The sequence below is a fragment of the Sabethes cyaneus genome, chromosome 2 (assembly GCF_943734655.1).
Source record: "Sabethes cyaneus chromosome 2, idSabCyanKW18_F2, whole genome shotgun sequence".
Classification (NCBI taxonomy): domain Eukaryota; kingdom Metazoa; phylum Arthropoda; class Insecta; order Diptera; family Culicidae; genus Sabethes; species Sabethes cyaneus.
The window spans coordinates 81,227,860-81,250,186 of record NC_071354.1 but is presented as its reverse complement, the minus strand read 5'-3'; the positions used below and the strand labels follow the sequence as shown (position 1 = coordinate 81,250,186).

Below are 22,327 nucleotides of genomic sequence, written 5' to 3'. Positions count from 1 at the left end.
ACATACATACATACATACATACATACATACATACATACATACATACATACATACATACATACATACATACATACATACATACATACATACATACATACATACATACATACATACATACATACATACATACATACATACATACATACATACATACATACATACATACATACATACATACATACATACATACATACATACATACATACATACATACATACATACATACATACATACATACATACATACATACATACATACATACATACATACATACATACATACATACATACATACATACATACATACATACATACATACATACATACATACATACATACATACATACATACATACATACATACATACATACATACATACATACATACATACATACATACATACATACATACATACATACATACATACATACATACATACATACACACATACATCACACACATTGAATACAATCAACATTTGTTTTGAATTCACACGTTTTAACGGTTTAATATACGGTGCTTAAGTGTTAAAGTTTAAATAACTTTTGAATGAACTGTCCGATTTTAAATAACTCGGTTTCGTTTGATAGATCTCAGTAGTAATTTTCAAATAATAATAAAATGTGTGATGTTTTTCATTGAATTAATGCTTATATGTTACAAAAATATGTTTTAAATACTATTTTTTCACATTTCTTTATGTAACTTTCAAACTACAAGCCCAATCGTCATGAAATTTGGAAGTTAAGGGTTTGCAAGGCTCCTCTTTCATATGCAATCAATTTTGTTCAAATCGGTTAAGGGACCTATGAGATAATGAAGTCCCATATTTTTCATATTTTTATACATAACTTTTGAACTAAAAGTCCGATCAGTATGAAATTCAATAGCGACCAATGGGACACCTAGACCTTTCATTTGACACTAAGAACATTAAAATCGGTCCAGCCATCTCCGAGAAAAGTGAGTGAGATTAAAAGCGTCACATACACACACACACACACATACACACACACACACACACACACACACACACATACATACACACACACAGAAAATGCTCAGTTTTCGAAACTGAGTCGAATGGTATATGACATTCGGCCCGCAGGACCTTCTTTCCATTTCCGGTTTTCCAAGTGATTTCTATACCTTTATACTATATATTTATATAGTAGAAAGGCAAAACGGTGTTTTTTCTCTTCTACCAACATCTCGAATAATTTATACTCTTTATCAAGGTTCGAGAATGGACCATTTCTTTGTCAGGTGGGTCATGCAATGATGACCGCGCAATGATGAGCACCATATTGTGATTCTACTACTAATCCAGGACCTGCTGGACAAACTCTCCGACAACGACAAGCATGAGTGGGTGTGCTACAAACGCGGAGTACGAACCTTCACCAATTTCATTTCGGAGATTGTGTCGGATGCCAGCGAGGCAAACGTGTGCCTGGACTACAAGCCGCTGAGCAAACTTACTTACTTACTTATGTGTCCATGTCCGCCGTTTCGGCAGAACAAAGGGACGAAATCAGAGATCTCCACTGCTGACCCGCCTTGGCTTTTACCTGTCGCCAGGATAGGTTCTCGTCTACAGCCCGGATGTCGTTGGCTAAGCTCCGTCGCCATGAGCCTCTGGGTCTACCTCTTCTACGCTGTCCTTGTGGATTCCAGTCGAGTGCTTCTCTGCAGACCTCGTTCGCTCCTTTCCTCAAGGTGTGTCCGATCCACTTCCACCTACGTTCACGAATTTCTGTGGCTATTGGCCGTTAATAACACCGACGATGGAGATCCTCATTGGATATCCAGTTGTCAAGCCACCAGGCACGAATGATGTATCGCAGGCACCAGTTAATAAATACCTGCAGTTTTTGCGTTGTCTCCGCTGAGACGCACCACGTTTCGCAGGCATACAGCAGTACGGATTTAACGTTTGAATTAAAGATTCGGGTTTTCGGGTTTCGTACGTAGAGTGATCTGGTTTGAGCGCCAAATGTTTCGCAGACCTGCAAAAGCACCCCTGGTTTTCCTGATTCGTGTGGCTATATCAGTCTTGGTACCACCATCGGGCGTTATCTGGCTACCAAGATATTGAAAAACGTCTACCTTCTCAACTTGTTGTCCCGTTACTGTGAAATTGGTGGAATTGTCAGTGTTCGCTACCATAGACTTAGTTTTCACTACATTGACTGTGAGACCTGCTGCTTGGGAGCACTCGGAGAGGTCACCTAACTTGCTCTGCATATCATTTCGGCGATGTGCGAGCAAGACAATGGCGTCGGCTAGGTCAAGGTCATTTAGCTGCTCGAGGAGCTTAGAGGAGCTTAGAGGATTCCAAAGCAATCTTCGACTTGGTCTACTGTCAATAGCTCCAATAACGATGAGGAACAGAAGCGGTGATAAAATGTAGCCCTGTCTCACGCCAGCAGTAACCCTTATGGAGTCGGACAAGAAACCGTCATGCAAAACCTTGCATGAGAACGCCTCGTACTGAGTCTCGATGAGATGGACTAGCTTATCTGGAACTCTACTACGCCTAAGTGCGCCCCAGATGTTTTCGTGGTTGAGTCGGTCGAATGCCTTTTCTAAGTCAACGAACACCAGCAGAAGAGAGTCCTGGAATTCGTTAAACTTCTCCAATATAATGCGAAGCGTTGTGATATGGTCTACACATGATCGGCCAGCACGGAATCCAGCTTGCTGCCGCCGGAGAATAGCGTCGATCTTCTCCTGGATCCGGTTTAGGATTACCTTACAGAGTACATTGAGAGTAATACAGCGCAACGTGATGCCACGCCAGTTACCGCATTCAGTTAGGTCTCCTTTCTTAGGGACTTTGACCAATATGCCCTGCATCCAGTCCACCGGAAAAGTTGCGGTTTCCCAAATATTGCTGAAAAGCTGATGCATCATCTGGGCTGACAAAGATGGGTCAGCTTTGAGAATTTCGGCTGAAATACAGTCTGTCCCTGGCGCTCTATTGGATTTCATACTCTTGATGGCTGTTACAATTTCATCCAGCGATGGCGCTTCCGAGTTGACGCGATTAATTCGACGAACTGTAGGCGTCATACGCTCCTAATTTTGTTGGTCTCTGACATTTGACACTCGGAAGAGTTGTTCAAAATGTTCAGTCCATCGCTTAAGCTGTTCTGTACGGTCAGTCAGTAGCTGACCAGCTCTGTCATTTAGCGGCATCTTTGTATCACGGGTATGTATTGACGGGCAGCTGTCTTAGCCGATCTGGTCCGCGTTCGTTCAATGCCGGCTTTCGCCTCTCTCCGCTCATCGATCTTTCTCTAAGTTTCATTCGAAATCTACTCCCTCCGCCGGTCTATTGCTCTTCCACCAGGTCCCACCAGGTGGCAGCTCCGAGGCTCGAGATACAAGTTATTCGACAAAGGCCCTTTTCACCTCAGGATTCTCCAATCGGCGGACGTCGTAGCGGCACCCAACTTTCTCTTCCCGTCGTTGGACACGTGCGTCGCGTAGGCGTATCTCAGTGATAACAAACCCGTTGCGGAAATTCGACTGGGAAAAGAAAAATCGACGGAAAAAGGCTCAGTTTACAACCATGGCGAAGGTTCGAATGGGGTCAGCAAGGAAGAGCGAAGGAAGCAAAAGTCGTGCTGGGCGTGTGAACGCATAGATCACCAACTGCTATACTGCGAGGACTTCCCATATATTGACCGGATGAAAAGAGTCGATCGTTTCAAGTTATGCCAGGTGTGCCTCAATTAGCACGGAACAGCCCAATGCAAGTTTAAGCTACGATGCATCGTCGGCGGGTGTAGAGAATCATTTCCTTTATCCGGTATAATCAGCGCTCCTATCCGAACCGGCAGTGTTACATTGTTTCAGTTGATACCTGTGAACCTTCTTTGCGACGAACGGACGATTACATTTCGCGTTCCTGAACAAAGGAGCATTGGTGACGTTAGTGGAGAAAGCCTGGCGGATCGGCTGTAAGCTGTCGGCGTCGCGGAGAAGCTCACGATTAAATGGACGGCTGATATTGCACGACTAGAGAAGGAGTCCCGGCGATTGAATCTTTGGGCGTCCGTGCTAGGTGCGGATGAGAAGCTGTTGCTGAAAACCGTTCGTACGGTTAGAAAACTAATGCTGCCCCAACAAAGGCTGAACGTTTAAGAGCTGTATAAGAGTTTAAGTGCGCCTACATGCACGGATTACCTATCTCGTCGAACAACGGACGGCCGGAAATGCTAATCGGGTTGAACAACATCAACACGTTCGCCCCGATTGAAGCAAAGATGTACAGCAGATCTGGGGTGACATAGAGTGATTTTGGTTCGTTCCGCCCATTCGTTTAACGTGGTCGAAACGAACCAAAATCACTCGAAACGAGAATCGCAATGTCACCCCTGATTGCAGTACGATGTAAACTCGGCTGGACAGTTTACGGGCCGAAGCAAGCAAACGTAGCTAAAGCAATTGGAGTTTACCTGGATTTTTTTGACGTAGGACTACGTCTTTGATTTCTATTCTATTAATATGGGGGTGCACTTTAAAAAAAATGAAAAGGGAACATGTAACAAAAAGTGGTTATAGTTTGCACGCTCATAACTTAGTCATCCGTCAATAGATTCTAGAGATATTGGTATCAATCGATTGGAAATTTTCCAAAAAATCCATTACAACACAGTAGATTACATGTTTCCCTAACAGATGTTTAATAATTGAGGAAATATGAGACGAATATTTAATATTTCATTATTTTCATTTTTTTGCTTTCCCACGTCAGTGCTTCCCTAGCACGGATGACAGAAATATATACGAGATGAGCTATGGGTTAATCTTCTTTATGATTATATTTAATTTACACCCATTACAATCCGATCGAAAATTGTTGAGCTTCAGCTGTTGCTGCTTTTCCGGATAAGGCAACGAAGACTTCCAAATTCACCAAGCGAGACGCCAACAAACCAAAGAATCCATCGACTCATCCGCCAGCGAACGATTTGATTTTGGCTGCTATGCCTTTTACTGCGCATCGTCAGCGGCTTTCGTTGGCGTTGGCGACGCATCACACATCGGCAAGCAGCTAGCTTGCGACACATCGGATAGGCAGTTTTCGAGTCACATCCGTTGCATAATTTTAAAGGTTATATTTAAAACATTGTTTGCCTTTGCCTTACGGTGCGCGTCGTCAGTCGGTCAGCGGTTTTCGTTGGCGACACATCGGCAAGCAGGTAGCTTACGACTCAAAACATCATAAACATAATAGTCTATCTTGATTACAGATCCTACCAGTACCGTTTGTTCGATAAACAGTATTCCCACCATTAATCCACACACCAATAACCTATCTGATGGACGAAAGTAGACAATGGACACCACGAGTCAGAAATTTGAGAATTCGAGATTAACAAACGGACCTTTTCAGGTCCACCATTTAAATTAGCTGAAGAGTTGAAATTATGAATCTCTCACATGTAAGAACACAATCCTTTAATGCGCAACTTGGGAATCTATTATTATAATTCGTACAAAAATCACCGGCTTTGGCATTGGGAGACAAATTGCTCTACATTCGTAGTCCTACGTCTAGCCTGCGCCCGTGCCACTAGGCATGGACCCTTGTACTTTTCGGGATCAGAAGCGCCGCCTAGAAGCTGTATCGTTCTTAGGAAACACGTAAATTCTACAAGAAATTCAACGTATCCCACAAAGGCTTTGTGGTGCCAGCCAAAACGTGTCGGAATAAAGATGGAAAAATCTTGACGGATCAACGTAAACTACAATACAATGGCGTAGAGGAAAATAGCAAGACAGCACGAGGAATGACTACAGGGCATCAGTACGGCCAATGATGGAGATGGAGATGTGCCGATTTCTACAATACGTGAAGTTACCGACGCCATCAAACGACTCAAGAACAACAGGGCAGCCGACAAAGAAGGCATCACAGTGGAGCTAATCAAGATAGGCGGATAGGTTTACTACCTGTCTGCTCCAGCTGATAGTCAGAACCTGGAAACCAGAATATTTACCGGAGGAGTGGAAGGAGGGCGTAGTATTCTCAATATATAAGTACGGTGACAAGTTGAAATGTGAGAACTGTCGAGCGATCACTATTGTCAACCCTTTCTCAGATCATATTTGACCATATATTATCGCCAATAATTGGATTTGTGGAAAGCTATCAATCCGATTTTTGTCGATGGGCGATCTATAACGGATCAAATTTTTGTGTTACGATCCTTCAAAATCGTCGATATGACCTATTCATCGATTTTAACACCGCATATGATAATATTGACTTTGAAGAGCTATGGAAAATAATGAACGAAAACGGTTTTTCCGGGAAGCTCACTTAATTGATGCAGACTACGATGGATGGTATACAGAGCTGTGTGAGGACATTAAGGGCGTTATCAAATACACAACTCTACTAGCACGGTTGTTACAAAGTTGTTGCACGGTTGTTACAAAGTTGTCCGCCGTCGCAACGTTCCTGGCTATGATATCAAAGTCATCTTCATAGCCTAGGAGTTGGCTACCCTGGGTGCAAATCATGTCTCTCGTTTCGATGACCCCCTGTCGGATAACCCCCTCAAGAGCGATGTTAAAGAACATGCAAGATAAGCTGTCACCTTGTATTAACCCTCGCCGCGTCTCTATGAGACTCGAAAGTGTCACTTGATCCAATGTAGCTCTGATTAGTTGCGTCAGTTGCCCGGAAAACAGTGTTCGTGCATTATCTGCCATAGCTGGGTGCGATCGACTGTATCGTATGCTGCTTTGAAATGAATTGAGGTGTGATGCTTGGACACGTTGTACTCTCGATATTTCTGCATGATCTGTCGGATGGTAAACATCTGGTCCGTAGTTGCGCGGGCCCACATGAAGCCCGCCAGGCAATTCTCTACAAAACCCCGGCGGCGTAACAGGATCATAATGAAATTTTTCTGGAAGGCACCCCTAGGCCCCCTTAGGGTAATTTCCTAGCTACGTCAATGATATCCGGTTTTCTCAGTGATTCCTATACCTTTATACTAAAATCGATCGAAACTCAAACCTTAAGAAGAAATGAAAGATTTTGAGCGCTAATAACTTAGTGATTTTCCGATAGATTTTCAATATTTTTGCACCAATCAACCAGAAAACCTTCTACGCATCGATTCCAATAGCGAAAGCTGGGTACACTTCTAATGAAAAATTGGTAATAATGAAGCGTTATCTGATTATGAATTGTCACTTTTTTGTAATCTATCAACTTCATAACCAGTTAGTTAATGACTTAAAACAAGTTGCTAATGGCACAAAATTTCAAACAACATTTTCAATAGTTAACAATTCTAAAAATATCATTTCCCACACACAAAAGTACATACAAGTCACATTAATAAACTCACTCTCTGGTCTTTTCTCGGTCACGGAGAACCTTGATCTACCCAAACTCGTTGTCAGTTTATCGCAGCCATAATTTCCGCAATCAGCGGACCAAATCCAGCGCTGCGTTGACTTTTTCCTGACATTTCAATGGATATTGTTAAAATATCGTTACTGTTTTTTCACTCTTCTCTCCAAGCCGCCTTGCATGCCGCTATGGCTGAACCAAGATTGTCGCCACGACGAAGAGCCCATAATTCATGCAATCATCTTCTGTCGGGGTGTGCTGTATGTGTTGCAAGCAGCCAGACATCGCCGCCGCCGCCGCCAAGAGAGGCCATTCCCTGCCTCAAAATTCAGCCGAAAAACCGACCCGCGCACGTGAGCTGCATGCGCGGAGCGCGGTGACGGCGCTCATACAAATGCAGATTATTATTACTAAGCATAAAGCAAGATTAGGGAATGAAAAATTAAGTGGGATCCGCGGGCACCGTGAAGGAAAACGATGCATGCATCACGTCACCGCGTAAGTACCGACATTTCATTTTTCCATACACCTCCACCGCAACAACAACAAAGCTGAATGAGTCCTCTATGTAAAGTGGCATACCTAGTCGTGCATCATTTTGACGATGCTTCGTTTCTTTTACCTCGTGATTGAATGAATGTAGACTCCCCCTCCTGGAATATGTTTTCTTTTGAGCAGAGTAGTTGAACGCAACAATGTGTTTTGACAGTTGCCGATAATTTATGGGACCACCCCTTGACTCGTTTACAGTCAGTTCTTGTTTGTTGCATCCATGCAGCAGACGTTGCATCCTGTATTAGAAAAAAAAAGTCATGCCCTGGAACACCTACGTTGGTTGATTGATTGCCATTCCATCATCAGAAGGCTTTTGTATGGTCTAACCTTCTTCGTTATCTCATTGATATGAATGTCATTCATCAGTCATTTTATTTGTCTATGAAGAATTGGTATTTGCTAACGTTTCAGCAATGACAAAAATATTAAATTTAATGCAGCAATATATCGTACCACTGCCAGAAGTAGGTTAATTAATGCAAATATATGGTTGACATAACGGAGTACGAGAACAAATAAACAACTGTTTGACGAGAAACTATATAGTGACGAACGGTTATTACGGCCACCTGTTCTGTGGCCTGCGGTGGTTCTAAAACATCCGATCTGCAACTGTAAATGTTGCGTTGGTGTTTCAGACATTCCACTCCAAAATGGGTCTCAGCGGCATTGTTTTGCATAATTCTGCCCCGTAGTGTTACTGTCTATATAAAGCTACCAGCGTTACGCCGAGGTAAAACCGTATGTTATGCAATTTCATGCAAGTTTCCTATTCGATTCTTTTCGCCTAAACTGACTGATTTTATTAGAATGCGAAAACCAGTGATTACGTGAAGCTGTGTGCTTACGCAATATGCTTTGTTGTGGATAGTAAAATTATACTTTTGAATGATGAATATTGTCTTAAGGGGCTAACAGGGTGAGTGGTAATAACTGTCACCAAAGTAAATGGTCACAAAAATAAGACGCTTGCATACATTTTGATTTTCAGTGTATTTCGTGTAAAGTACATCTATAACATTTGTCTTAAACTAGTCCAATTCAAATCTTTTTAGCTTTCAATTATCAGTCGCAATCGTTGTTGAAAAGCATTACAGTTGGCACGCACGACATTCAGAGGTATTTCATCTCACATCTTTTTCAAACATTACTTGAAAGTATCCACAGTCAATCCTTTGGTGCTCCCTAGTTTGCCAGTATTTTACCCCATGCGTAGAAGTCGAGAGGATTCAAATCAGGTGAAAAGGTAGACCACTCTTTCAAAGAAATTGAATCCGGAGAATTGTCCTCACACTGAGCCTATGTAGCTTTCGGCTAGTGAGACGCTGCAGAATCTTGTTGGATGCAGTATAGAGCATACTTGTAATGTTTTTTGACGATGGGAAGCAAATGGTTCTTTAAAACATTATGAAAGTAAACAGCCATCAATAGTGTAGCGGAGAGCTCCATCGGGCATATGACCCGGAATCAGCGGAACAATTGGTTTGACGATTAATGTAGGAGGATGATGGGTGAGGAGAACGCTGCGCGGGCGGCCAACATGCGCAGTGCCACACGTATGAACATGGAAAGACACAAACAGAAGAAGATGCAGCGAAACCAAATCTTCCGGGAGAAAAAGCGCTACCTGGAAGAGTAGGAATATGCAGAGTTGGAGCGGCAGCATCGTTCTCAGCAAACGCGAAAGTTCTTCCAGAAACTGAATGGATCCCGCAAAGGCTTTGTGCCGCGAGGCGAAATGTGTCGGGATAAGACTGATAGTATTCTTACGGACGATCGTGAGGTGACCGATAGGTGGAAGCAGCACTTCGACGAACACCTGAATGGCGCCGAGGCGGAGAACCATAATGCCGGGGAAAGCGATTTCGACGGTGCAACAAACGAAGGAGAGGTGCCAGCCCCAACGATAGGCGAAGTTAAGGAGGCCATCATGCAGTTACAGAACAACAGGTTAGTTGGGAAAGGTGGCATCTGAGCGGTGCTTATTAAAATAGGACCAGAAAAGCTGGCTGTTTGTATGCACCGTAATTCTAACAATTCAATTTGGGACACGGAACAGCTACTCGAGGTGTGTCCAAAGATGGGGTTATCTGCCCGATCTATAAAAAGGGCGACAAGTTGGATTGTGAGAACTATCAAGCGATCACCGTTCTCAATGCCACCTATAAAGTGCTGTCCCAAATCATTTTCTGCCGACTATCACCAATTGCGAACAGATTTGTGGGAAATTATCAAGCCGGCTTCGTCGAACAACGGATCAAATATTTACACTGCAGCAGATTCTCCAAAAGGGCCGTGAATAGAGAGTTACCATGCATCATTTGTTCGTTGACTTCAAAGCCGCATATGATGCCATCGATCCGGAAAGAGCTATGGAAAATCATGGACGAGAAACGTCTGCTCATCAAACTGATTAAAGCTGCGATGAATGGTACACAGTGCTGTGTTCGGATTTCGGGTGGATTGTCAAGTTCATACACAACACAGAGGACTTCGTCAAAGGGATGGTCTCTCATGCCTGCTGTTCAACATAGCGCTACAAGGTGTTATGAACCGAGTGGATATCAATACGCGAGGCACGTTCTTCAACAAATCTAGTCAATTCGTCTGCTTTGCCGATGACATGGATATTATCGGCGGAACATCTGTGGCGGTGGCTGAACAGTACACCAGACTAAAGCGCGAAGCAGAAAAGATTGGGTTAAAGGTAAAAAGATTGGGTTAAGATCTAAAACAAAGTACATGCTGGCCAGCGGAACCGAGGCCGACCGACGCCGCATAGGCAGTATATTATATATTGATCGACGGCGATGAGTATGAGGTAGTCGACGAGTTTGTCTACCTTGGCTTACTGGTAACGGCGGACAATGATACCAACCGTGAGATTCGGAGACGTATTATCAGCGGAAGCCGTGCTTACTATGGGCTTCACAAACAGTTGCGGTCGAGCAGACTAAGTCCCCGTACAAAGTGCACCCTGTACAAGACGCTTATTAGACCGGTTGTTCTCTACGGGCATGAAACATGAACAATGCTCGAGGAGGACCTGCGAGTTCTCGGAGTTTTCGAATGACGAGTGCTAAGAACGATCTTCGGCGGCGTACTGAAGAACGGAGTATGGAGGCGGAGGATGAACCATGAACTCGCACAGCTCTATGGCGAACCCAGTATCCAGAAGGTGGCTAAAGCTGGACGGATACGATGGGCAGGGCATGTTGCAAGAATGCCAGACAACTACACTGCAAAGATGGTGTTCGCCTCAAATCTGGTAGGAACAAGACGAGCAGGAGCGCAGCGAGCAAGGTGGTTAGACCATGTGGAGCGAGATTTGGCGGAGAGTACTCGGTGTCCGAGGAATTGGAAAGCGGTAGCCCACAACCGAGTTACATAGAGAAACCTTGTTCAACAGGCTTTGTCCTAGGACGGCAAGCCACTTGAGTAAGTAAGTAAATAAGTTGTTGGCACCGCTGGGCACAAATTTTCAGTGGCGGGTAGTTATGTTGTAGGTGAGAGATGGAAGATGAGCGAACGTACAGTTTGGCAACACTCTCAGTAGAAGAAGGCTGGCAAAGGATGAACATGTGCATTCCATAACCTCTGTTCATTAACTCCTATTCCTACCTCCACGAGGTGCCGGCTGGGGTACGCAACTTCGGTTGTCGTATGCTAACAGGAAAAGGGGCACAATGGCTCCCGCCCACATTAAGTTGGCAGCCCCATCAGCGGGATAAGGACCTTAGGTTAACAGCCTACTGTACCAGAACATAAAAAAGTTACCGAAAATGAAAGAAGAAATCTATCTGGATTATTGGCAACGACCTTTAGCATGAAAACACGGACACGAATCGGAACATGGAATATACTGACCCTTACCCAGCAGGGCAAGCTGGCTCAACTTGCAAGGAAAGCTAGCCGCCTGAAGCTTGAAATCCTAGGGCTGAGCGAGGTCCGCTGGCCGGGTACTGGCGAACACAGGACATCATCCGGGCAAGTCTTGCTCTGCTCTGGCATACGATGTGAAAATGCTACTCGAGAAAGAGGAGTTGGATTCCTACTGAGCCCAGGGGCACATGCGGCCCTGATGAAGTGGGAACCAATAAATGAGCGAATAATCGTTGCCAGATTCAGAACACGGATTAGGAACCTTACGGCAATCCAGTGCTATGCGCCAACAGATGCTGCCGACCTGCAGGAGAAAGAGAGTTTTTACAGCCATCTGAACAGCGTGGTTGAGAAAATCCCGAAGGGGGACATCCAAATTCACATGGGCGACTTCAACGCGAAGATTGGCTCAAACAACGCGGACCTTGAACACGTCATGGGACGCCATGGCCTAGGAGAGATGAGCGAAAACGGGGAGCTGTTAATAGAATTCTGTGGTAATAACGACATGGTCATTGGTGGATCGCTCTTCCCCCATAGACCAGTACATAAAGTCACGTGGGTTTCCCGCGACGGCCGAACAGAAAACCAAATCGACCACATCTGTATCAGCCGGAAATGGAGAAGGAGCCTTCTTGATGTACGCAACAAACGCAGCGCTGATATTGCATCCGACCATCATCTTGTTATCGCTGAGATACGTCTGCGCGTCGCACGTGTCCAACGACGGGAGGAGAAAGTTAGGTGCCGCTACGACGTCCGCCGATTGGAGAATCCTGAGGTGAAAAGGGCCTTTGTTGAACAACTTGAATCTCGAGTCTCAGAGTTGTCACCTGGTGGAACCGTCGAAGAGCAAAGGACCGGCATCAAGAACGCTTTCATCACGACCAGTGATGAAACCCTCGGTAAAGCGCGCAGTGGGCGGGGGGCGTGGATTTCGGATGAAACTTGGAGGAAGATCGACGAGCGGAGAGAGGCGAAAGCCGGCATTGAGCGAGCGCGGGCTAGATCGGCTAAGACAGCTGCCCGTCAACGATACGCCGAACTGGAGAGGGCTGTTAAACGTGTTTGTAGGCGGGACAAGAGAGCCTGGACTAACTCCCTAGCCGAACAAGGAGAAACCGCCGCCGCCAATGGTGATATCCGTTTGTTGTACGATATTTCTCGCCGCCTTAGTGGTGCCAGGATGAATACAAAGATGCTGCTAAAGGACAGAGCTGGTCAGCTATTGACTGACCGTACAGAACAGCTTAAGCGATGGACTGAACATTTTGAACAACTCTTCCGAGTTTCAAATGTCAGAGACCAACAAAACCAGCAGCGTACGACGCCTACAGTTCGTCGAATAAATCGCGTGAACTCGGAGGCGCCATCGCTGAATGAAATTGTAGCAGCCATCAAGAGTATGAAATCCAATCGAGCGCCAGGGATAGATCGTATTTCAGCCGAAATTCTCAAAGCTGACCCATCTTTGTCAAACCAAATAATGCATTAGCATTTCAGCAATATTTGGGAAACCGCAACTTTTCCGGTGGACTGGATGCAGGGCATATTGGTCAAAGTCCCTAAGAAAGGAGACCTAACGGAATGCGGTAACTGGCGTGGCATCACGTTGCTCTGTATTACTCTTAAAGTACTCTGTAAGGTAATCCTCAACCGGATCCAGGAGAAAACCAACGCTACTCTCCGGCGGCAGCAAGCTGGATTCCGTGCTGGCCAATCAAGTGTAGACCATATCACAACGCTCCGCATTATATTGGAGCAGATCAACGAATTCCAGGACTCTCTTCTACTGGTGTTCGTTGACTTCGAAAAGGCGTTCGACCGACTCAATCACGAAAACATCTGGGGCGCACTTAGGCCTAGAGGAGTTCCAGTTAAGCTAGTCCATCTCATCGAGGCTCAGTACGAGGCGTTCTCATGCAAGGTTTTGCACGACGGCGTCTTGTCCGACCCCATAAGGGTTACTGCTGGCGTGAGACAGGGTTGCATTTTATCACCGTTTCTGTTTCTCATCGTTATGGATGAGATATTAGTTGGAGCAATTGACAGCAGACCGAATCGAGGCTTGCCTTGGAATCCTCTAACGATGGAGCAGCTAATTGACCTCGACCTAGCCGACGACATTGACTTGCTCGCACAACGCCGAAACGATATGCAGAGCAAGTTAGATTACCTCTCCGAGAGCTCCCAGGCAGCAGGTCTCACAGTCAATGTAGCGAAAACTAAGTCTATGGTAGTGAACACTGACAATTCCACCAACTTCACAGTAGCGGGACAACAAGTTGAGCAGGTAGACGCCTTTCAATATCTTGGTAGCCAAGCAACGCCCGATGGTGGTACCAAGACTGATATAGCCACACGGATCAGGAAGGCCAGGGGTGCCTTTGCAGATCTGCGAAACATTTGGCGCTCAAACCAGATCACTCTACGTACGAAAACCCGAATCGTTAATTCAAACGTTAAATCCGTACTGCTGTATGCCTGCGAAGCGTGGTGCGTCTCAGCGGAGACAACGCAAAAACTGCAGGTATTCATTAACCGGTGCCTGCGATACATTATTCGTGCCTGGTGGCCTGATAATTGGATTTCCAATGAGGAACTCCATCGTCGGTGTCATCAACGGCCGATAGCCGCAGAAATTCGTGAACGTAGATGGAAGTGGATCGGACACACCTTGGGGAAAGGAGCGAACGAGGTTTGCAGAGCAGCACTAGACTGGAATCCACAAGGACAGCGTAGAAGAGGCAGACCCAGAGGCTCATGGCGACGGAGCTTAGCCAACGACATCCGGGCTGTAGACGAGAATCTGTCCTGGCGATAGGTAAAAGCCATGGCGGGTAACCGTCAGCAGTGGAGATCTCAGATTTCATCCCTTTGTTCTGCCGGACCGGCGGACATGGACACATAAGTAAAAGTAAGTTAGTAGAAGAAGAACCCAAACCAAAAATAAAGAAGCATTGTATCTAGCTATTTGCGAAGTGCGGATTAATTGAAAATTTGAACGCTATTATTGTTTAATCCTAGACCTTAATTTTCCTAAATTGTTTAAAACCTGTTTTCTCAGTATTGTAAGTGAACTTGGAATTAAATTAAAATTAAATGTATCTAACGAAAACTTAATCTAGGAAGGTGAAGCTGCAGGCGTCAGGCAAATAAGTAGTGTGCACGACGTAGAAAAGGAAACTACTTTGTGAGTAATTAATATATAATAAGTAAAATTTGATTTCATCATCTAATAAGTAAATAAATTTATAGTTTGAGCTGCCCAAAAAAGGACTGCTGCAAATTAAATTCCGGAAATCCGATCATAAGTCAATGTATTACAAAGCACAACATAGATAGAGTGTGACATATTTAGCAACCTTCTGAAAAAACCAATGCCCAATTATCACATAAGCTATGCTACAGGAATCCGTTATCGCCTTATTTCTATAAATGTCGTTATCACTATAGTGGCGTATAAGTTCGCATTGTATTTTTATTCACAATGGTATTACCGTCATTTAGAAGTTTTCAATGACTATCAGTACATTCGTGATTGAAGAATCCTGAAGATTGCTTTACCGAATAATTTAAATGAAAGAATTTCTTTCCCGTGAGGTCATTAACATTACTGTAAATTTCAAATCACATCATCTTATTATGAAATAAAAAATGTCCCACTTCAATTTAGCTCGACTATCATCTTACTGCTGCTCACTGTACCGCACTGATTATGTTTCATCAAGATCAATTAAGATTCTTCTCGCAACCAGTTGCGTAAATCGAGTCCATTGACTAGGTAGGTACTAACTTATTTAGAACAAATCACGAATGAATGATCCACAAGCGCGGACCAGTCGTTATCACTTCAACTCTTGTCAGCGCGCTTCTAGCTGCCAGGCAGTAGCGGTCAGCAAGACGACGCACACCGCTATCAACAACGGCCGTGTGGCCTAATGGAGAAGGCGTCGGACTTCGGATCCGAAGATTGCAGGTTCGAGTCCTGCCACGGTCGGTCGAATTAACGATTGTTTATTTTTGTATCAAGCCGAACTTCTGATAAATAATTGTTTGCAAACAAATCAAAGATAAATTGTTGTTAGGATTTGAAATGAAGGGAACAACAAACGGAAGTTAAAAAATATACTGCATCATTTCGTTTTAAACTGAGCCAGGCCGGCTTAGTGGGATTTGATTGTTTGTTTTCCTTTTGTTGGTTTGCCTCTGATTGATTAATGTTTCGGTGCCCCTAACGTTGTTGGGTGCTTGTTAGCAGTTGGTGGTATCCGTAAACACATGTAAATATCTTGTTTCTTGTTATTCTTGGATTATTTTAGAGGCAATTAAAAATGTGCACCAAATTTTGTTCTAGACTGTAAGGTTTGATTATCGAAAGCGGTTGAAATAATGTTTGGTTTCAGTTTCATAAAACAGTAACTTTGTTTCCACTCAGCACAGCACTCAAGATCAAGACAGCTGATCAAGTGCCAAAGTTAACAGAGACGAGAAACGCACCATAATATCCGGTGTTCCAAAGAAGGAACACGAAAAAAAGAAACGAATAATTTCCATTCCCGGCTCATTTTTTTGTCATTTTCTCGTTTATCAAACCGGGCGGCACAGTTTATTTGTTCCATTCTTCGTCTGCAGCCTCTCGTACATAATGTTTGCCCAGCCCAGACTGTGTCCAGAAAAATGACTAAGAAATTCTGCCGCGGATTCTGTTTTCACCAGACTGTTGCATGCATATCATTTATTTTGTGATTTTGTATGGTGGAGAAAACAGAATGCATTTAGTACCGTCATCATGAGCAGACTGAAAAGAAAGTTGCTGGTAGGTACTTAAAGCGAATATGTACTTTCAATTTACCGTGACGCGATCATGGTGAAGTTGGTTTTTGCTCAATTTTCCATCCTGCTTGTATGCCAACAAGGTGAAGTTTGAAAAGCCTAGACACGCACTTGCAAATGAAATAAATTATAAATTAGTTATCAATCAGTTGATTTAATACCTAATTAGTTGAATATTAAATGCTCAAAAATAGGACGTAAAAAGGCCTGTCAAAATTTGAAAGAGTTCTAATTTCACTCAAATTCACTGGCGTGCCCAGGCACACTGGAACACGTGCCCCACCTATTCTGTAAAATTTTATGTAAAACCAAATAGTTTCTGTAACCCAGAAGTCTGCAGTCGGCCACTATTTTTACGATAAGTAAGGTGCTAGAACTAATTTTAATCAGCCGGTACGCATTTTATTTATCACCAAGGCATTTACTTAAGCAGCCCTGCATTTTGTTGATGCACGGGGTAAGTACTAATAACAGTCAGTGTTTCTTGGACGTATTTAATTAAAAATGGGTTAATCACAAATGTGTCTGCATATTTACCGTTTAGAGTATATTCAAATGTCAACACAGCTTACAAGTTTGTTCGTGAAATTTCATTCGTTTAAGCGTCATGGTAATCATGGACGCAAAAAGGGAACTTGTAATAAGTCTGTTTTTGGAAATTTTTCGATCTTGTGATATTTTAAAGAAGATCAAGCTTCTCGGAATAAACGAAAGATTCATCTTTCGAACCAACAAGCGATACAAGGAAATTGGTTCTTGGAAAATACTCCCCAAACCTGGTCGTAAACGCACTAGGAGGCCACCGGAAGTCATCAAACGAGTAGCTCTTACTCGTGAATTCGACGAAAACCAGATAAATCTGGACATAAAATGGCCAAGAAACTGGAAATTTCGCAGTCAACCCTGAACAATGCTTTGAGAGATGATTTTTGATGATTGATTGATTCCATAGAAAAAACAACGAGTGCACGGTTTGATTGTAAAACAGAAGGATTGTAAAGCAAGAGTCGAAAGATGTCGGCATCTGCTGATTGGTGATTGGTGGTGCTGATCTGCTGATCTGGTGATTGTGAAAATCTGTTTTTGGTCGAAAAAATGCTCCTGCTACAAGATCACCATAACCAACAAAATGATCGGACATATACAGTACATCTTTCCGATATTCATTAAAACAAACTGGCTACTCAAAGGTTCCAGAATGTTTCCAGGGTAATGGTATGGGAATGTTTCTCCAAAAATGTGAAGGTTCCATTGCTGTTCATTGAACCTGGTGCTAAAATCAACACGAAATCGGTAATGTTTTGAAGAGCCATTTGCTTTCCATCCTCAAAAAAACACTACATTAATGCACCATACTGCTTCCAACAAGATTCTGCACCGTTTCATCAGGCGAAAAGTACACACTACACAGGCTTGATGTGAGGATTTTATTTCTTCGAAAGAGTGGCCTGCACCTTCGCCTGATTTGAATCTTTTCAAGGAAAAAATGTGGCAAAAATGAAAAAATTCTACTTTAAAAAAGAAGAACAAAAGAGAAAAGAAGAAAAGAAGTAAAAACCAGAAGGAAAACGAGAAAAAAAATGAAGGGAAATTGATCAGAAAAGAAGGAAAAACGAGATAAAAAGGAGGAAAAAAGCAGAAACTATAGAAGCAGGAAAATGGAGAAACGAGAACAGAAAAGGAGGAAAAACGGGGAGAGAAAAAAGTATAAAATGAAACCTATACGGATGACAAAAGGGATAAAACGGAAAAGAAAAACAGAACGTGTCAGTAAAAGAAGAAAAACAGGACATAATAAAACGAAGAACGAATACAGATGAAAACAAAAAAACTGGAAAAGGAGTTAAAAACCGAAAAAAGGCGGAAATCGAGATCAAAAAAGTCGAAATAGAACAAAAACGGGCTTGAAAACGACGAAAACCATAAAAAGAAGAAAAAACTAGTAGATATAAAGCCCTAAGGGTTGTACGAAAGGGTGACGTAAGACTATATCAGATCATTAGATCAAGGACTAATGTAAATTGCATTTCGCAATGGTCGCTATGAAAATACGTGGACTGAACCCCCTGAAGTGCAAGTCCTGCTTCCAATGAGACATAAAGATTTCTTTTAAAAATCACTTGTGTGCATCATAAAGGTTGAAATGGTAATGAATGACCAGCCCACAGATTATTCTATTGAATATGATTACATATGCGTAGTTTGACATGTTTCAATAATCTTACTTTAACTCGCTTGTGGCCTTTAAAAGGGCCATTGGTTACATATAACATTAAAGTCAAAACACGTTCATCGCAAATATGACGTGCCATTCGGGTGTCCTTCTCTTTTGACATGAATGGCAACAGGCACGTAAGTTAGCGGCGTCGATTCACTGTCTTTTGCTTTGAGAAGATTTTACTAGTTTGCTTTCACAGCTTACCGCTTGTTACATAGCAGAAAATATGGCTCATACGCGAAAATTTCTGTTTTATTTGACGAGAGTCCTTATCTTTAAATAAAATAAATTCATGCCTCTAATAACTCCTACATGCCAAATTTGGTTCCAATTGCTTGATTAGTTCTAGAGTTTTGAGGAAATTTGTCTTTCATTTGTATGGTAGCTCCCCTCTTGCGCCCTCCTTAAAATTGGTCTCTATCCCCCCATAAAATTGCTGATCATTTTAGCTATCCAACGACATATGAATTGTTCAGTTTCGTTCAGTAGTTATTAGCATTTGAAATCTTTCATTCAAACGTTACACTTCTATTTTCGTTTTCACAAAGGGCTACCCAGTCTCAGTATAGTAAACAAAGACGTAGTCCTACGTCAAAAGAAACAGAACAGAAATTCAGTACTCAAGCAAAGGGCGCAGAACAGAAAAGAAAATTATGAAAAAAAGAACAGAAAAAAGAGGAACAGCAGAATAAAACGGAGGAGACAAGAATATGGCAAGAAAGAAAATACGTAACAAAAAACAAGCGAAAACAGAAAGGAATAGAAGAATAGCGAGAGACAAAAAAGAAAACCGAAACGAGGAAATCGGGAAAAAGAGGTCAAAGGTCAAAGTCAAGTCAAAGTCAAGTCAAAGTCAAGTCAAAGTCAAGTCAAAGTCAAGTCAAAGTCAAGTCAAGTCAAAGAAAAGTAAAACAAGTAAAACGAACTAAAAAATGGTAAAATGGGAGAATAAAAGATGAAATACAGGATATAAAAAAGAGAAACCGGAAAAGAATGGGAAAAAGAAAGGCAAAAAATAGAATAAATGTGACAGGAAAACAGGGCATCAAAAAGTGGAAAACCGTAAGAGACGAATAGAATAAACGAATGGAAACCAAAGGAATGAACGTAAAAAGAATTACTAAAAGACGTGAGTTGGAAACAAATAAAAGGGGAGAAGAGAAGACGAGAGATGAAAACGGGAAAGAAGAAAGCTAAAATCGAAAATATATAATTTCAAATGGGACTGGGAACCAAGAAAAACGGAACAATGAAACAAGAAACAGTAAAAAATGAAAGCGAGAAAGAGAAGAAAAACGGAGGACAGTGCGAGCAAAAAGAGAAAGACAGAGGAAATGAGACAGGCAAAACAGGAAAAAGGTAAAATGTAAAAGAAAAACCTGATTTAATCCACCTAGTGGTGAAAGGAACCTTTGTTATACGCATTGGCGTAGCTAGCAAATTTCCCTGGAGGGGGCCTACGGGGTGCCTTTCAAAAAATTTTTGATAATGATCTTGTTACTCTGGCTGACACCGATAGCACAAGGTTTTGTAGGGAAATACCAGGCGGGCTTGATAAGGATCCACGCAATTACCAGAAATGTCGGGAGTACAACCTGTCCGCGCATCACATCTTTATTAATTTCAAAGCAACTTACGATACAGTAGATCGAGACCAGCTATGGCAGACGCGGCGAAACTTGGGACAAGGTGACAGCTTATTTTGCATGCTATTCAACATCGCACTTGAAGGGGTGGTCCAACGAAATCGGAATCTAGAACGAGTGTTCTAAACATAAATGCGGCCAAGACCAAATACTCAAAGGAAACAAACGCGTGCCTCTCGCGGACGGTAACTGTGGAAGGCGACGAACTAGAAGTGGCAGATGGGTTCGTGTATTTGGGATTGCTGGTGCACACGGACAACATCACTAGTAAGGGGATCTAGTTGCACATTTAAGCGGGAAATTAGACTTCCTTTGCCCTTCAAAAAGGCTAGGCATACGCTATGCTCGATCGGAAGATACTGCGGACGATATTTGGAGGAGTACAAACTGAAAGCGGAGAGCAGCGGAGACGTATGAATCATGAGCTATAAGCACTGTTTGGAGAGATTGCCATCGTCATCTGGCGAAAGTCAGTAGGCTACAGTGCGACGAAAACAGTTCTTGTTAACAACTGCACCAGCATCAGGAACAGGGAGGCTCAACGTGCAAGATGGCTCGACCAGGTCGAAAGTGATTTGCGACGAGTGGTCCAAGATGTAGTTGAATGGAGACGAATGCTTGAAACAGCTTGAAAAAGAAAATACCTACACAGCGGGAACATATACACTGAGTTTTTTCCCGGTTTCCAATTCCAATGAGGAAAATTTCTGGGGGGGCCAGCAGAATTCTGGAGGGGGCCTGGTACCCCAGGCACCCCCTCTAGCTACGCCAATGGTTATACGGTCTTACTTGCTATATGAGATAGAAATCGACATGTCTTCGGAACATAATTCATCTATTAGTTAACGTTGCATTGTGCGTTGGTTTACATAAAAATTTTGGAAATTGAAAAGCTTACAAAATTTGAACAAAATAGAAGCACTTACAAATTTTGATAGTTCTTTTTCTCATGAAATTGCTGAGTAAGTTGTTACTAATGTGGGTAACATATTAACATATACATTGCGTAGTAAAGGTCTAGTTTATAGCTTTTGAACTATGCATAATTTCCTGTAATGCCATTCTATTCGATTCACATCAATAAAGTTTTCTTGAAAAAATTTCATCAATTTTTATTAACCTTCGGTTACTCACGCTGTTGTATTCTGAACAACATGTGTAGGTTTTTGAATGCCATATTTACCAATCGTTGTTTAACTAACGTATATTCTTCAATAAACTTGTTATGAGCAAAATGTCTGAATTATTCAAAGTAATAATACTTTGAATTTGTTAGGAAAATAGATCAGCATAAACCGACTGCACAGAAACGAAGCAAGCAGCATGTGAAGTGTATCGCTATTGGCCCCAACTGGAATTCACGTTACTTCATATGGCAAAATGCCGTCTGTATGTAGCAAAACTATCAGCAAATGTAAAATGTTTAAAATGTATCCGTCAGTTAATAGTCGAGTAATTCGGGGTTAAAATCAGTATATTTTTATAATCAAAGTTCTACAGTTCCTAAACAAGCAAACATAGAGGTATACTATTTTCAGCAAAGTTGTGTATTTTTACTATTTGTATAACTTTGTAATACATGAAAAAGTCATACAACAATTACAAAAAGAGCTAAACTAGAAAAACTGATTTTACAAATTCAGAAACAATAAATAAGATTTCTCTGTCTTCGCTGAAGAGATAGAAGGTTACAGTCTTCAGCAAAATTTCTTGTAATAATATGCTCTAAAACTTTGCAGAACACATCAGTGTGTTATATTGAAACTGAAGAAAAATAATTTGTTTATTTTACTTTTAGGGGGATTAA

General features: G+C 42.5%; 1 protein-coding gene and 1 non-coding gene across 3 annotated transcripts in view; both read left to right on the top strand.

Moving 5' to 3' along the window:
* Positions 1–22,327, top strand: part of LOC128733409 (matrix metalloproteinase-2) — a 690,883-nt gene that overhangs the window by 89,441 nt on the left and 579,115 nt on the right. The window lies entirely within an intron of this gene.
* Positions 15,748–15,820, top strand: Trnar-ucg (transfer RNA arginine (anticodon UCG)). The gene has a single exon. It is a non-coding gene; the product is annotated as a tRNA-Arg (tRNA).